General features: G+C 51.8%; 1 protein-coding gene across 1 annotated transcript in view; it reads left to right on the top strand.

The window, feature by feature from the left end:
• Positions 1-3493: 3493 nt before the first annotated feature.
• Positions 3494-13479, top strand: part of ALPL (alkaline phosphatase, biomineralization associated) — a 53744-nt gene continuing 43758 nt past the window's right edge. Inside the window, exon 1 of the mRNA XM_072827950.1 lies at positions 3494-3641. The gene's annotated coding sequence lies outside the window, so the exon portion shown is untranslated. The remainder of the gene's footprint in view (positions 3642-13479) is intronic.

Raw genomic sequence — 13479 nt, 5'->3', positions numbered from 1 at the left:
TTCTCCTTCCTTCCTCTCCACCCAGGGCCTGACCCACGTGTGCCCTCCATTTCCATGTAGCATTTCCCATCATAGCATTTCCCACTGCTCCCCAGGGAAGGGGCAGTGGAAGTGAGAATTACAACTCTGGACCTCCTGGCCTTTTCATCTCAAACTTGGCTTCTACTTCCTGGTAAACTTCAGGCCTTGTTAAAAGCAGGGGGCTCATAGTATGCTCTTAATAAATAGGGAATAAAAATAATAATAATAAATAAATAAGGAATAAATGGATGAGTAGAAAAAAGTAGAAAAAGCCCTAGCTTTGATCCTGACCTTTAGGTAAATAACATCTTTGGGCTTCAGTTTCCTCATCTCGTGTGGGGATTATAAATACCTGCCCTGGGCACCATATAAAACCTTTGTGAAGGGGTGCCTAGCTCAGTCGGTTGAGCATCCAACTCTTGATTTCGGCTCAGATCATGATCTCAGGGTCCTGGGATAGAGCCCTGCATCAGGCTCCATGCTCCCAGCAGGGAGTCTGCTTGAGATTCTCTCCCTCTCCCTCTGCCCCTCCCCTTGCTTGAGCTCTGTGTCTCTCTTCCATCTTTCTTGGTCACTCTAAAATAAATAAACCGTGGGACACCTGGTGGCTCAGTGGTTAAGCGGCTGCCTTGATCTCAGTTTGTGATCCCTCAGGTCCTGGGATGGAGCCCCATATCGGGCTCCCAGAAGGGAGCCTGCTTCTCCCTTTGCCTATGTCTCTGCCTCTCTTTCTCTCTCATGAATAAATAAATGAAATCTTTAAAAATAAATAAATCTTTAAAAAAAAACTATTGTGAGAATCATGAGATCATTAGTTCTTAGAGCAAAGAGAGCTTGGAGGTCAAACAATCCAATTTGCTAATTTTTCCAATAAGAAACAGAACCCCAGAGAAAAGGTATGTATAGCTGTAGAGAAACCTAATGTAATGAATTGCCTTCTACCAGCAGAGTGGTCCTAGAATCCTGGAATCTCAGCTGGATTTAGAGATTGTCGGTCCAACCAGCCACAGGGCATCTGAACGGATGCAGGGAGAGTGACTTTCTCAGGGTCCCCAGAATGCTAGGGCAAAGCTGGAGGGTGGGGTTTCTAGTTTCCTATCCATGCCTCCTTCCTGCTATGCTGATAGCACCAGGAGGGGAGATACCTAGGGAGCAAGGGCAGCGATAGTTGCTGGGTGTCCCCTGCCACAAGTTGAATTTTCCTTGTGGGACAAAGGCCAGGAGCAGGATAGGAGAGGTAAGGGAGGAAGGTGGCGAGGATGCCCAGGCAGCAGTTCATTTTGTTGATAACCTATCAATGGACCCCCAAGGTGGGGTGGAATTTTAGGGAAAATCACCCAGACACAGAGGCCCCAATGCTGCCCATGTGGTACAACTAGAAGAGCTGTCCCCATAGCTTTGGGGAAATCAGAAGTCAGGGGCAGGTGTTGGGGGCTCATGATAGGTGGGATGGGCTTCCCCCAACTTCCTGCTGGCTCTGCCTCCCAGCCTCTGTCCAGGTTGCAACAGGCAGACTTTCCATGCCTGGGGGTTTGCCGTTGGCTCATTTGATGATGAGCCACCATCTCAAGCCTCCTGGTATCTTTAAACCCTTCCTTGGCATTGGGAAGCAATGACAGACCCCCTCTCAGATTCTAGGCTCAGTTCTGGATGTTTTCATCCACAACGTCTCATGGAAAAGTGTTGTTATTTCCTAAAATTCACTCATTTACCACCTCCATGATTTTTGCCATAATAACCTAACCCATTAAATACATAAATAAAAAATATTTACTCAATGTTTTGATTAACTTCTTAAAAAACATGAACGTATGTCAAAAGGAAACTTTGTATCGCTCTGATAAACAAAGAAACTGTACCAATTGCTAAAACAACAGGAAGAAAAACAAATAGGAAGACATTCTTCCAGGAATGGGAGCCAGGTCCCAGTTCTGGCTCCAGTCTTATTGATAAGTCATATGCTCTTTCTGTTTTCTGTTCTGTAAAATGGGATTGTTGGGAGATATTACATGCAAGTTGCCTGGCCCTGAGCTGCCGTGGAGCAGGTAAGAGAGTTCTGGGCTGGTTAGTGGTTCTCCTGGTGCTGACATGGTTTCCAATCTGCTCTGGACTTGACCCCTTCTTCCCATCAGGAAAAAGTGACTGCAGGAAGATTGGGGCTTAGATATTGAGGATGGCAGGGATCTGGGGGACCCAAGATCACTGCCTTCAAATCTCTGGCTGCTGTGGGTTAGAGGCACAAATTGCTCCAGGCAGCCCTAAGGCCATTAAGAATATCCTTTTCTTGGGAGGTGGTGAGTTCTTTGTCACTACAGACATTCAAACAGAGCTTGGGAACCTGGAAGGAGATTGTCAGAATTCCAACTCAGTCTGGGTCTCAGGGATGGGGGGCAACCCCCTCCCACCTGTCCGTGGGGTGCTGGTCCCCGGGGAGCAGGGATGGGGCCTGTAGCATTCAGCATCTGCTCCTGTCCACCCCCCTCACATTTATCTAGAATTTTAGAGTTTCCTGTGTACTTTCCAACCACTGTCTCATATGACTGTCCCAGCCCGTCGTGAGGGAAGCCAGAGTGGACAGTATCTGCTTGCTAAGAAGCAGGTGGATCCACAGGAGCCAAGTGACTTGTGCAAGGTCACCAGGGTGGAGTCTTGAACCTGGGCTGGCTGATTGCCTTGCTAGGAAGAGTGGCTTCCTCCTGTCACTCAGGGAGGCTTGCGGCTGGGACAGGTCAGCATGAATGCTGCCCGGGCCCCTTCCCTCTCAGGATAAAAGAGGTAACAGCCCCAGCCAGCGGAGGCTCCCCTCCAGAAGCCGCCCCTCCTAGGTCACCCTCTGCTTCCTCCGGGCCTAGTCCAGAGAGTCCAAGGGCAGGGACGAGGGCTAGCGGGGCAGCGCTGGTCTGAAGTGGGAAGGGAGAGCGCAGGGAGAGTCGGACAACACAGGGGGACAGTGGCCGGAGGACACGCGGATGCAGACGGATAGAGATGTGGAGGGACCCGAAGGGAGACAGGTAGACGCCGGCAGACACAGACAGGGGCAGGCAAGGCTGAGGGCGGGAGGAAGACCCCAAGAGACCCGGGACGGAGTTGGAGCCCCAAAGACGAGTGGGATCCGCGCGCGGAGACGGGAGTGCGCCCGACCTCGCAGGGGGCAGGGCCAGGGGCCCGGCGGGAAGCCAGGAGGCCGAGGGGGCCCGGGAGCGCGGGCCGGGGACGTGCCAGCAGCTGCCGCGCCCCCCTGCATCCAGCGCCCCCTGCATCCAGCCGCCCCGCCCCCCCGCCCGGCATCCCGTCCCGCACCAGCCGGAGCTCGGGGGCCGGGGGCACCCCGCTTCCCGGCAGGGGGCGCCCTGACCGCGTGGCCCAGGTGCCGGCCCGGGCTCTGGGGGGGCGGGGCGCGGCGGGGGCGGGGCGGGGGCGGGGAGGACCGGGCCGGGGCCGGCGGCGGGGGCGGGGGCGGGGGCGGGGGCGGGCTGCCCCGGCCGCTCTCCGGGCCCCTCGGCCGCCTTTATAAGCCCGCGGGGGAGGTGGCCCCGGCCGCGTCGCGCTCCCGCCGTTCCGCGCCCTCGGTCCCGGCGCACCGACCCCAGGGCGGACCCTCGCCCACCAACTCTGCTCAGGTAAGGATTCGGTGCCGCCCCCGGCTCTCGGGGACCCCCCGGGACGCGGTGGATCCCGGTCCCTCCTCCATCCTCCGCGGCTCCGGGGGTGGCGGCGAGCATGGCTGGAAGGGTCAGCGCGCGGAGCTCTGCGCCGCCCCCTCCCCGGGCAGCGGGTTCGGGACCCGCAGCACCTGTCGGCTTCCCGCGCTCGCTGGGCCGGGCTCCCGCAGCGCGCTGGGCCGGGCTGGGGCTGGACGTGGCGCCCCGGGGAGCGCTGGCCAAGGGGACCGTGCGGGGAGCGCCGCCACTACGTAGTCCTGGGGTGTCCTGCCTCCCAGGTCTCTGCCCACGACTTAACACCTTCCATCGTGCTCCTCTCCCCGGTGTCCCGTGGCTGAGCAGCCCGGAGGATACCCCCTTCGTGGGAGATCAGGCTGCCAGCCCCAGCGCCCTACCTGGTGCCCTGCCATGCTTCCCACCTGCGGACCTCGACATCACGCCACTGCCTCCTGGGGAGGGGGCCAGTGTGTCCCTGTGAGGTCCCAAGTGGTCTGGGCCAGAGCTGGGATAGGTGGAGGGAGGGAGGCCCTGGGGGAGGGGGCTCTCAGACCCGCAGGGTGGGGGGATGGGGAGAGGGGACGTCGGGCCAGTGGGTGTTTGTCTGGGGGTTGGGGTGGGCACAGCAGCCGAGGGGGCAAAGCTCTGGAGCCTCTGGCTGTGCAGTCACCTCGGGCTGTGCGATGACCTCTGGCAGTGCTCAGGTGAGTGGCCCAGATTTGGTTCCCATGCCCATTTTCAATAAAAAAAAAAAAAAAAAAGTTAAATGCCTTGTCACAATGATGGGGGTGGAAGCTGAGAAAAGCCCCATCATTGTCTCTTCTGACCCCTTCCCAACACATAATGGGGAGGTGGCCTTTACAAAGGCCTCTGGGTGGAGGAGGAAAACACTGGAGATCAGAAGAGGGGGCCATTCTCAGGCCAGAAAGAGCTTTGAACTGGGGAGAACTGCAGGTGGGCAGACTTCCCAGGGAAGCAAGGGTTGGTTCCCACACTAGTGAGGGTGACAGCTGTTCATTGATTGCCTGCTGTGTGCCAGGCCCGCTCCAACACTTGACATGCATCACCTGGTTGACAGATGGGGAAACTGAGGCTTAGAGAAATTAAGCAAGTGATGAGACTAGGACTTGAACCCAGAGTCTAATCCAAACGATCTTAGGTTCCTGATTCCATTGTGCTACCCAAGAGAGAAGGAGCAGAGCCTCAGTTCCAGGACTCCACTCCTACCCACCCTCCAAACCTGCTTTCTCCAAACGTTCGCTCCTCCCCACCTGGGTCACCCCCTAGCCCCCTCCATGCCACCTACTCTACTCCCTTGTCCATCTTGTCCCTCTGTCCTTTTTTTTTTTTTTTTTTGCTGAACTTCATGCATCTGGATTCACTAAGTAGAATAGACCTCTGACACAGCTCCCCAACTTCCCTGCCCCTGGAGTGAGACCAGCATGAGCGTCTGTGTCTGTGGCACCACCTGTAAAATGGGGAGTGTGCCTCGTTCACACGAGGTTCACAGGAGATGGTTGTGAGAAATATAACTGAACTGAGGCCAGCAACAAAATACTATCTTTATTCAATACCCATGAAGCTTTGCTCCAAGCCCTCTTCTAAGTGCTGGCCACGCAGCAGTAGAGAACAGACAATCCCTTTTCGCGAAGTGATATTTGGACATTTGCATAGAATTAGAATCAATTCAGAAGGTAGGAGATTAAAATGCAATAACACGTGTAAAATTGGTTGGCCAACGTTTTGTTCTCACTAATAGGAAAGGTAACCTAGCTGTGTGACCTGAGATGAGTTCTGGGTCCTGTTGTTGCTTCAGTGTCTTCCTTTTTAAGCTGAGGACATCAATAAACTACTTACTGGTGGTGAGACGTGGATATGACTAATGCGTGCAAGGTGTTTAGCTGGTGCCTGTGCTTAAGAAAATATTGGTACCGTCAGCTCTAATCTCAGCAAAAAATGCAGTACTAACCCTGGGCGTATGGTTATGTCACTAACTGCCCCTGAACCCAGGTCACCCACCTTCACCCAGGCTCTGCCCATTCTCCAATGGGCTGCCCTAGAGGATGGCACGGTGCCCTTGCCCATACTCAGAAGCCACCTCCTACCGTCCTAGACACAGCCTTGATCAGGAGCCTGGAGCTTTGTGCTGGGCACAAGTGTGGGGCTGTTAACCTCTCCAGGGCCTCCCGCCCTCTGCCTGTTATCATACCTTACCGTGTCCCAGCTTGGAAATGGAGTGAAACAGAGCTCAAGCCCTTCCTGTCCAGGAGCTTACCTATCCGACATTACCTACAAGTTAGATGCTGTCCTCGCCTTACCGATAAAGAAACTAGTCTTAGAGATGGAGGGGATTTTTGCAAGGATGCACAGATGCTACCTGGGGAGCTGGGATGAGGGACCAGGTGGCGGGAATCCCAAGTCAGGCGATCTGTGTTCTACACATCTCTGGGGAAGAGGTCCACTTAATCCAGGAGTAGGATCCAGCAGCACAGCCCAGAGTTCTCACCTTGAAATAGGCCCCACAAAAGTTATTAGTATAGACCCTGGAGCTCGGAGAGAGGGAACGTAGCAGGGAGAGTTGAGCCAGCTGGGCTAAGGACCAGTGCTCAGAAATCTGCGAGGCCACAGGAATGCTGACTCAGCTTTCCCAGGGCATCGTAGTCACAGACTGGAGCGAGGCTGGGCAGTATGGCTTCATTTTTTTTCCCCCTTTCCTTCCAGAGGTATCCTGACTTTTAGAGGGCAGCTGGGGGCCGTGGGTTGGAGGTTTATTCCCAGCATTCCTACGTAACCCTGAATGAGTCACTTTCCCTCTCTGAGCCTCAGATGAGGAAATCACCTGTAATGTGGGTTAATAATGTGTACTTTGCAGCTGCTATGAGGGGCCAGCAAGATCATAAATGGTTTTCCAATACTGGGATGAACCAGGCTTGGTAGCTGAGAAGGTCTATGTTCCCAGGGCATTTTTCCTTCAGCACTGGAAAGCAATCCATATGGGGCCAGAGAGAGAGGCCCTATTTAGGTTCAAAGGCCTAAATAACCAGCAGGGGAAATCCTGGCTCTGGGCTCAGCATCTTGGGTTCCAGTCCTTGCTGTGTGACTTGAGGCAAGTCACTTGGCCTCTGAGTGTTGGATCCACAGTAGGCCCTTAGCAACTTTGTCCACAGAACATTCAAGAACAGTTTCTATTTTTCCACCCCCTCATGCCACCTCCCCAACATTTCATGATTGCTCCCAGAAAAAGTTCATGCTTAAAGTTTTCCATGCTGAAATTCTCAACCTCACTGTGGCATGAAATCAATTGTTTGCATTTAATTTGACTTCTCAAATTAAGGGGTAAAATTTGAGATGAGGGTAGGGGGTTGGGGGAGGAGATGAGGAAAACGAAGTTAAACCAGATGTGTTTTTGTTTAACTGTCGGATAGTGGTTAAACTGCCTGAGCATTACCATGGTTCTTTCTGGATTCCAGTAACCAGGAGTCAGGTTTCACTAAAAATTGTAGTGTTCCTTCCCAGCAAATGTGGGCTTGCCCTCCCTATTATTATTATTATTATTATTCTTTTATATTCATCTGCAGCCACAAAGTACTAAGCGGTGAGAATACCTCACAGATGCCTGGGATTTCAGAGCTGGAAGGTGTTTAGAAGCTAGCTCAGTCAACTGGCTGCTTTGTAGACCAGGGAGACTGAGGCCCAGAGAAGGGAAGGGGCTTGCCCAGGGTCACCCAGCCGTTTAGGGCAGAATTGGACTGGGAATTCAGTCTCTAGGCTCGAAGGTCGGTCCATGGCTTTTCTAAAAGTAACCATTGTCTTGAATTTGGTATTGTCTCACTTCCATAGTACATCCATAGTGTATCTTTTTTTTTAAGATTTTATTTACTTATTTATTCATAGAGACACACACAGAGAGAGAGAGAGAGAGAGAGAGAGAGAGGCAGAGACACAGGCAGAGGGAGAAGCAGGCTCCATGCAGGGAGCCTGACGTGGGACTCCATCCCGGGTCTCCAGGATCACACCCAGGGCTGCAGGCGGCGCTAAACCGCTGCACCACCGGGGCTGCCCAGTTTATCTATTTTTTGACAAGAAAGAATTGTTCAGGGAGGATGCAGATGGTGTGGATTGGTAGGAAAAGGATCTTCAACTCAGGAGAGCAGAGTTTTAGTCCTGAGCTGTTGATATGTGACCCGATATGACCTTGGGCAAGTCACTTCTCTCTCTGAGCTTCCATGTCCTGTCTGTAGGCCACAATGCCTAACGTCTGCAAGATCAGGAATGAGTTTGGTTCAGTCAACTGGCCTTCCAATATTTATGGCCTTGGTTATGGCAGGTCTGTCACAGACTGCCCTCCAAATGGGGCAGGGGACAGCTGTGGCAGATTGTTGACTTCTGCAGTGATTTAAAAACATTGATTTAGATGTTGCTGTTCAGCCAAGTGATTTCATTTTGCTTCTCTTGAAAGCTCAGAAGATGTGGTCACACTGGGCCACATCCCGGCCTGGCCACCGTGGCTGGAGCTGATTAGCAGCTGCTCTGTCCACTTTACCACAGTCCTCATGGCTCTCTTCGCCCTCACGCCCACTAACCTCAGGGACATCACCTGCCTGCCTTCTGAGTTTGCAGTTTCTGGGCCAGTTTGCAGTGAGGCCTTGGAAGGAGGGCTCAGATCTCATCTAAATGACTGCATGAGGCTTGGGCCTTCCCTCCGGGGGCTCACAGTAGGAATGTGGGACATGTGGACATCAGCCCCTCTTCTGTGGCTACATGGAGGGAGCTTTCCTCCTGCTCTGGTGGTCCCTGGAAAGAATCTAAGGACTTTCGAGGTCTAGAGGTGACAGCCTCAGCCTGTCGGGACTTAGACAGCTGGGCCTGGGGCCTACCTACTTGGGGATGGGCAGTCCTGGGTGCTTCAGTGTACAGAATATGCGGCTCTCTCAGGAAACGGACTCCCTGGACTAGCACCAGCTCAGCTGATGCTCCCAGCAACACTGTGTGCTGGTGTCACTCACTTCCTAGACAGGAAACATCATCTTGCACTCTGAACCCATGGCTCTGCGGTGTCCCCTTTGCTGAGTGCCAAAGCCTAGCTGTGATAGGCAGGCATCGTGGCAGCACAGACCTCCAAGTCACTGTGATTCTAGAAGTTGTCCACCTTGCTGTAGGGGTACAAGGTGAATAAAGAGGAGCCTCGATTCCTGACAGTACCACAGGCCCCCTTGTATTTGCGCTTGTGGAGGAGTCAGAGACATGCATTTAAGTACCTGCAGGGTACCTTTCACCTTCAACATTATCTCTGATCCCTTACTTCCTCCCCACCTCCCAACATTTTGCAGTTGAGACTGAAGTTCAGAGGGTAGTCATGTCAAGTTCAAACCCTTCCCCTGTACTGTACTTCTGATCCAGGGAAGGGAAGAGAGGGGAGGGGAAGTTGGCAGGCTATTTTTGGGAATGAGACCTCTATGACCCGGTAAGCACCCCCCTCCCCCCAGATCTCAGTTTGTGATTCAGGTGAGTGAGCTTAACCAGGTCAGGTGTGCAGGCTGCTGGGCAAAGCTCAGCAAACATTTTATGTTCTTGAGAAAAGTGTTTAGGTGGCTTTTATTGGAAAAGCCATGAATCCAACCTTTAAAAGGATCTACCATGTGACTTTGTTAAGTCAATCTCCTGCCTTCTTTGATCTACCTTTTCACTTTGTCTGTGAAACAACAGGGTGGGTGGCCTCTCAGATGTCAGGCTGAGGCTCCCTGGTCTGTGTCCTGTAATCCCCCAGGCTTCTTGTCAGCTGTCACTGAACTGTGTTAGGCTTGGCCTTTCTGAGTATTATCTGTCCACTTCTCCTTCCACCTGTCCCCACCCTGACTTACTGGCTTCTTAACATGCAGGACATAATAACTAACCATCTGGCACCATTCTGGGCAGAAAGTGCCTCAGTCTTCCTCCCTTCTCTCACTCCTTTTTTTTTTTTTTCTTTTAAGATTTTATTTATTTATTCATGAGAGACAGAGGCAGAGACAGAGGCAGAGACAGGCAGAGGGAGAAGCAGGCTCCATGCGGGGAGCCCTATGTGGGACTCGATCCTGGGTCTCCAGGATCACGCCTTGGGCTGAAGGTGGCGCTAAACCGCTGAGTCACCGGGTCTGCCCCCCCCTCACTCCTGCTTAGCACTGCTGTAGCTGCTGTTTTCTCTGCCTCCACACCCCACACCTACATGTTCTGCTGCTAACTAAATGTCCGCAGATAATACCTGCTAACATTGATTGACAGGCCAGCGGTGGTGGCCCAGTGCCTCATCTGGTATTGCTCATTTGGTCTTAACAGCAGCCTTGTGTGTCCAGGGCTATGATCCCCGTGTTACAGAGGAAGAAACTGAGGCACGAAGTCAACCAGCTGGGAAGTGGGAAGCATACAGTTTGTCCCCTACCATCGCCAATCCATCCACTCAGGGCTGCTTCCTTCTCTGTTGACATCAATGACATAATCCATTTTCCTAGAAGAATCTGGTTCCTTATTTATTTTGAAATCATCAAACTTGGTAATTAATATTTCAGTTCAGTTAGCCAAGAAGATATCAAAGATGGACAGGGTTCCTCTTGGCAGCCTGTCCAAACCATGCCTGGATCACTCGAATATTTTTTTATGTAAAAATGTTGTGGGTTCCCTGCCTCCCCCTCCCTTTTACCTAATCTTTTTTTTTTTTTCCCCTTTTACCTAATCTTGATCATTACCTCTGCGTCAGGAACTCAGAGCTAATCACTTTGAATGCCCTTATTGTATTTTTTCTTGTATTGACCTTCTTGTATTGTTCTCCCTTCTATTTTACCAAGCAGCACACTGAAGCTCAGGGAAGCTCTGTAACTTTTTCAAGGACACACAGCTGGAAAGTGGAAAGAGAACCAAATCGAGGTCTCACGCAGGCTTGCTTAATCAGATTAACATCTGAATTCAAATCTTTGGATACAAGATACAAGCCCTCAGGGGATGGTGCTGTCTACATTTGTTTTCACTGGAACCATCTGCCTCTGGGGCTTGCACAGTGATTTGTGGTAGGAAGCCTGAGGGATGGGGATGAGGAACCAAGTGGACGGTCCTGTTTGGGCCCTGTTTGGGTGGCAGCTTCTATTCTCTCAGACAATTGGTTTTGGGGCCTGGACACCCCCTCTTCTAGTCCAGAGGAAGGAAGTGACAGTCCTGGCAGGAAGCATCCTTGGACAGCCAGAAAAGCCTGAATTTGAGTCCCAGCCTGGCCATTTCTCATGCTGTGTGACCTTGGGCAAGTCCCTTTTCCTCTTGGCTTTCAGTTACCCAACCTGCCAACCATGGCTTGTATTGAGTGAGGCAAGAGCTTAGGGCTTTTCTAGCTAATGGATGGCAAGTAGTTGGCTTGCATGTTGCCACTTGCCTACCTTACACTCAAGTCAGACACTAGTCAACCACTGCCCTTTTTCCTTCTGAACCTCCAGTTCCTTCTAGATCAGTCCTCCAGGCAGTTGTTGTCAACTAATTAGAGTCAGTGTACAAGACTAGAGGAGATCCCAGAACCAAATTAGATTTTGTCATTGTGTAGAGGGTGGAGAAGGGACAGGCCCGGGGTGGCTCCCAGGTCAGTGTCATCCTACTCCTCAGTTTCCTTATCCTTGTACAGGAAAGAAGAGGTGCTCCGAGCTAGAGTGGGCCAGAACTCACCACTGGTGTAGGGTGGGGACCTTTACTGGGGCACACTGGTGTGCTCATGTTTAGTTCTCAGGGGGGTGATGCTGGTTTTTAGGGCTGGTGACTACCCAGGCTTTGAAGTGAGAGTGAAGGGCGCCTGGATGGCTTAGTCGGTTAAGCATCGGATCCAGTCCCACTTTGGGCTCCCTGCTCAGCGAGGGCGAGGAGCCTGCTTCCCCTCTCCTTCTCCCTCTCCCCATTTGTGCTTTCTCACTCGTTCTCCCTCTCTATCTCAAATAAAAAAAAAAAAAAAAGAAGAATAAAGTGAGAATGGAAAGAAAGAGGCTGGTTGCGGATCATCCTGGAGAGTTAGGCTCACTCCTCCCCTATCCTCTATAATAGTACCAATAGTAGTAATAGTGGTGGTAATGAGAGTTATTAACGTTTTACAAATATTATGCACCAAGCCATTCTGCTACGTTTTTTATGTATATACACTTTTAATCCTTCTAGCAACTCATTCTTCAAGTGAAGGAAATGACTCAGAGGTGAAGCAATTGGCCTGAGTTGCCCGGGGAAGGCAAACTCAAGTGGGTCAACCCATTGAGTTGCACATCTGTGCAACCCCGCAGCTGACTCCCTCCCTGGCTGGGTGTGGAGACTGGCCAACTGCACTTGCCTTTCCCCAGCTCACCATCCTCACTTTTATTTGTGACCGTGACACTCCTTTACCTGTAGAGAGCGCTCTTCCCCATGCAGCACCTTGCACATCCTGAGGGGGATCAGCCCAGCAAATGGCATCTCTGCTTTGGCAGTTTAAAAAATTGGGCCTGGGGTCCAAAGGGAAGAAATGGTAATCCCTGCACCAGGGGATTTAGTGTTCTAAAGTCTGTTCCCTGGGCCTTGCTGAAATGTTGGCCCCGGGGAGCAGGAGTGGGAGGTGGGAACTCAGGAGGAGTGGGAGCTGACCCCTGACTGAGATGGGGTGGGGCTTGGCCCACCTATCCTGGCCCACCAAACCCACCTATCCCAGTCCTAGCTCCTGTTCTGACCAAGCACATGACCCTGGACAAGTCACTTTGATACTCCCCACTTCAGTTGCCAAGCTCCCCTCCTATTTTTCCATTTTTAAAGCCCATTTATTTATTTGTTTAAAATCCCTACTCCCAACATGGGGCCCAAACCCGTGACCTGGAGATCAAGAGTCTCATGCTCCAGTCTCATGCCTGACTGGCTTAGTTGGTGGAGCATGCAACTCTTGATCTTGAGGTTGTGAGTTTGAGCCCCACATTGGCTGTAGAGTTAAAAATAAAATAAAATTAAGAAAAAAAAAAAGTCAGGGCAGCCCTGGTGGCTCAGTGGTTTAGTGCCACCTGCAGCCCAGGCTGTGATCCTAGAGACCCAGGATCAAGTCCCATGTCAGGCTCCCTTCTCCCTCTGCCTGTGTCTCTGCTTCTCTCTGTGTGTCTCATGAATAAGTAAATAAAATCTTAAAAAAAAAAAAGAAAAAAAAAGTCACATGCATCACCAACTAAGCCAGCCTGGCGTCCCTTTAAAGCCCCTTCTTATTCATAAACTCACTGAATCCTTAAAACAGCCTGAAAAAATATTGTCTGCATTTTGCAAAAGTGGGAACTGAGGCTTGGGTCAAATTGATGGGAAAATCAGCCCTCAAACTCAGGTCAGAATCCCAGGCCAGTTAATAATCTTTCCCCAGATGGCTCCCCTAGACTCTTGCAATCTGATCATCTAAGTAGTATCTGCCCCAGAATACTAGTTCCTGGAGGGAAAGAACCCCATCCAAATCCTTTGTGAATTCTGGCATCTAGCAGGGTGCTGCCTTCAGCAAGTGCACAATGTCCTTGGCTTAACGAAAGGCCGCCACACCTGGCGGGCCTTTCCCCAGCCCAGCTGGACTCTGTTACCATAGGGAACCCCGTGGAGGCTGTCCTGCTGGGTTCAACCCCTGAGCCACCTCAGGATGAGCCTGGCTGCTCTTCTTACATTTCCATTGGTGTCTTCACTGATGATGTCAACTCATAAATACTTTGATAGCGATTGGCATCAGGACAAGCCAGTTTCCCATTGGTGGCTCAGGCCCTGAGTCAAATATGGGTTCCCCCAGCAATTACCTCTCTCACCAGTCTGTTTG

This window comes from Canis lupus, chromosome 5 (assembly GCF_048164855.1).
Source record: "Canis lupus baileyi chromosome 5, mCanLup2.hap1, whole genome shotgun sequence".
Classification (NCBI taxonomy): Eukaryota; Metazoa; Chordata; class Mammalia; order Carnivora; family Canidae; genus Canis; species Canis lupus.
Note: the sequence above shows the minus strand (reverse complement) of the source record. Positions and strands in the feature narration are given on the sequence as shown.